Below are 4,237 nucleotides of genomic sequence, written 5' to 3' on the forward strand. Positions count from 1 at the left end.
ATAGACAGTTTTTTTGCATTGATAATTCTTCAATTCTTGAATCTTTTGCAAATCCGGTTGAGATTCGGCTTACGGTGAAATAGCTTCGATGAGGCGGCTTCGATGATGCGGCTTCGATGATGCGGCTTCGATGATATGACTTTTGCAGCTTCGATGATGCAACTTCGATGATATGACTTCGGACTTCTTGTCTTCGGGAGCACTATTCTTACTTCGAAGCGTCTTAACTTCGGGAGCACTATCCTTACTTCGAAGCGACTTTTATCTTCGGGAGCGCTTTTTCTCTTCGGCAACAAGTTGCCTTCGGGAGCGTCCAAGCTTCAAATTTTTGTTGTTTCCTTTGCTCTTTATTTGCTCATTCGGAACCAATGATGATGTAACTTTATAATTATGGTCCCGTACACTTGAACAAAAATTAGCTAGTCCAATTTACAATTTTTAATACCTTGTTATCATCAAAACTCTTTAAGGTTCATTGTTAAACACATTTTGTTCCAACATAGTATTCAACGAAAGCTCTAAGTGGAATATGGAAACCTATACGGGTATCTAAGGGTGGCCCAAAATTATCTCATATTCTTTTTGCCGATGATGTTATGTTGTTTTGTGAAGCTAGTGCCGACCAAGTCAAAGTGGTTATGGATACCTTGGAGGAGTTTTGTTCGGCTTTGGGATTAAGGATTAATACCTTAAAGTCCAAAGCTATGTGTTCTAGGATGGTTCAAGGGGAACGAAAGCGTGAGATACGGGATATTTCAACTATTAAATTTGTGGCGAGATTTAGGACATTACCTTGGTTTTCCTCTTGTCAAGGGTCGAGTTTCTCGAGATGTATATAATGGCGTTGTTGACAAAGTTTCAAAAAGACTAGCTACTTGGAAAGAAAATATCTTGAATAAAGCAGGACGAGCACTGCCTAGTGAAGTCTGTCACAACAACAATTCTGTTTATACCATGCAACTTCATTATCTTCCTACTTATGTTTGCGGCAGGTTAGATAAGATGACAAGGAGTTTTCTTTGGGGAGGCGATGGGCTCTCTCGAACTTGGAATCATGTTAATTGGAATATGGTTACAACCCTTAAACGCTTTGGTGGCCTAGGTATTCGTGAAGCTAGATTTACTAATTTAGCTTTGCTTGGTAAGTTAGTGTGGAACATGCTTCATAATAAAGATAAATTGTGGGTGAAAGTTCTTTCTCATAAATACATGGGCAACACGTCTTTATGGATGAACAAGAAACATAATAAGCCCTCAATCACTTGGCGCGGTATTCAACATGCCATTACAAATTTTGCTGCGGGGTATAGTTTTCGTGTAGGCTCCAGAGACTCGTCGATTTGGAATACGGCTTGGACACAACTCGGTCCCCTCTGTCAATTGGTTCCATTTGTTAACATCGGTGATTCAGTTATGTGTTTGAAGGATGTGTGGGAGGATGGTAGGTGGAACTTGCAAGGTCTTGCCACTATGATACCAAGCGATATTGTTCATTATATTCTTCAACTTCCAGCTCCTAACAAATTGGATGTACGACTTCAAGATGCGTGGACTTGGAGGCATGCAAAGAAAGGTGAATATACTTGTTCGAGTGGATATGATTGGCTTCTTCAACAAAATAGAGATTGGAATGTGAATTGTAACATGAATTGCCTTTGGCGCCTTAAAGTACCGGCAAAACTCCAACATTTTCTATGGCTTTATTTTCATAATGCTCTCCCTATAAATGTCTGTCGGCATCATTGCAACATGGTAGCTTCTCCAAGCTGCACCCGTTGCTCTTCACCCATTGAGGATATTCTTCACCGGTTACGTGATTGTCCGCACTCCAAAGAGCTTTGGCTCCGCTTGAATATGGGGCGTTATAATAATTTTTTCTCTGAATTTGATATCAAGGTTTGGCTTCATGAGATGAAAAAGGGTACTTCCTCTATTCTATTTGTTATAGGAGTATGGTATGCTTGGTGTTGGAGAAACAATACTATTTTTGAGGATCAACATTGGCGCATTCAAGATGTGGTGCGAAAGACATTTTTGTTACATGATGAATGTATTTCTTACTATCCCAATCTTGGTTTGGACCCACACTCATCGCGCCTCTTAGCTCATTGGATCCCCCTCCAGAAGGTACACTCAAACTCAATATTGATGGTAGTTTTCTAGAAGATTTTGGTTGTTTAGGTGTTGGTGGTGTTGTTCGCAACCACGATGGAGATTAGATAGCTGGTTTTTCTCACTATGAAGTTGGAGGTGATGCATTATTAGCCGAGTTACGTGCTATCCGAGATAGGTCTTGATTTTTGTAGTAAAGAAGGTTATGTCAACATTATTTGTGAGAGTGATTGTTTGGAAGCAAGATAAACCCGATTATTGATGGTCGTGATCATACCTTGCACACTTATGCTACTAACATCCTTCATATTAGAGATGGTTTACATGGAAATGGAAATACAACATTGGTGCATGTTCATAGGGAACAAAATATGTGTGCATATTTTATGGCTAAGGAAGGATCACATGCAAGGTGCTCGCTCATTAGAACCGCCCACCGCCTCGGCATGGAATCTCTCATCCCGAGAGATAAGCTTGGAACTTAATTTCGCCTCTCCCTTTTTTTTTCTTTTTCTTTTTCTTTTTGCCTCGTTACTTTGTAACACTACCAAAAAAATATAACTAAATGCGACATGAATGTTATTTAAGTCCAACAAAATAGATAGGGGGATTCAAAAAGTCCTAACCGTCGCTTACTTTTGTGCAACCAAACAGGTAACTTGCTCTGTTGCAAAAAGATAAAAATTGCAATCTTTAACCCTTAACTCTTTTATTTTATATCGTTAAACTAAAATAAGTAACGTGAGTTTGTGCGAAACGACAATCCTTGTGAATACGATACTCTACTTATCACTTTATTACTTAATAAACGATTTGGTACACTTGTCTAATCAGGCCATCAATGACCTACAAAATAGACACCCTCTCTAATGCTAAAATTAGTATCGAGAGAATAGAGATAGATAGATAGATAGATAGATAGATATATATATATATATATATATATATATATATATAGAGAGAGAGAGAGAGAGAGAGAGAGAGTTAGAGTGGGAGTGTGTGTGCGTGTAAAGGTGTGAATTTTGATATCATACTAGCGCATGGTAGTGATGCCACGCTTATAAAGTCGAGCTGGTTGTAACCATTACGGTGAGACGAAATAAGACAATCTATAATTAAAATAATCTTTAGTACCACGTATCATTTCCTCAACAACATCTAAAAGTAAAAGCAATAATTTCAAGGTCCGTGAAATTACAAAATAAAATATAAATTAAAATAGACTTATTGCGTTCTTAAAGGAAGTCACCTAATATTACGGTATAAGGTTTATTGTCTAGATTTTCGCTAGTTTAAGAACTTGTTATATCATATACGGGTTTGTCTACCCTCTTAGGTATATACTCATGACTTCATTCTAATTACCATTCTACATCCGTCGTCAATGCACTTCAAAAATAAAGGACCACCAACAAATTGGGGACATTCATCATCAATTTTACATTTCATTGGGTCTGCGGTGAAAAAGGAAATAAAACATATTACCAAATGTAACTAAAAATTTGTGCAGTAACTAAAAATTATAGAAGCAAAATTGAAAAGGTTAAAAATATCGCTTACGTTCATGAGCCGCCTGTGAGACAATAAATAGGGAAAGAAACAAAACCAAAGCATTAACAAACTTGAGAATTTTAGTCATATTATTCTCTCTTTGTATGTAAAAATAGAATATGATTTGTTATTTTTATAGTTTAGAATGCTCATACAATGTGTTATATTTGACCCTTTTCACACTTATATGTCCGTTAATGTCTTGTGTTTGAAAGGGGAAATGTATTTTTAATTAACTTTTCAACCTTTCATGATAGAAAGGGGAAGTGTTTTTTCAGAAAGTCATTGGACCATAATATAGAAATTCATATGAATAACGAACAATTGGCGTCTCAATATAGTTATGCACATATTGAAATTAAGGATTTTGTAATATAAAAACATTTAACAAAGTGATACGGTAAAATAAATTGCACTCTTCGAGTCGGTGTCAAACTCCAAATTTTACTCACTAAATACTTATTATTTCTTGATACCTTTCAAAGTCTCTAAATACTTATTTATATACAAGGATATGAAACAAAATTTCCTTATTATTATTCCTAGCATAACAAACGAATTTAATACTACTTTC

The 4,237-nt window shown here is 36.4% G+C and overlaps 1 long non-coding RNA gene across 1 annotated transcript; it reads right to left on the reverse strand.

The window, feature by feature from the left end:
- Nucleotides 1-3,271: 3,271 nt before the first annotated feature.
- LOC146922476 (uncharacterized) lies at nt 3,272-3,972 on the reverse strand. The gene is made up of 2 exons (XR_015010854.1): nt 3,673-3,972; nt 3,272-3,566 (listed from the first exon to the last, which is right to left on the reverse strand). It is a non-coding gene; the product is annotated as an uncharacterized LOC146922476 (long non-coding RNA).
- Between the last annotated feature and the right edge of the window lie 265 nt (nt 3,973-4,237).

The sequence above is a fragment of the Medicago sativa genome, chromosome 5 (assembly GCF_051527215.1).
Source record: "Medicago sativa cultivar Bolivia chromosome 5, Bolivia_mono, whole genome shotgun sequence".
NCBI classification, from domain to species: domain Eukaryota; kingdom Viridiplantae; phylum Streptophyta; class Magnoliopsida; order Fabales; family Fabaceae; genus Medicago; species Medicago sativa.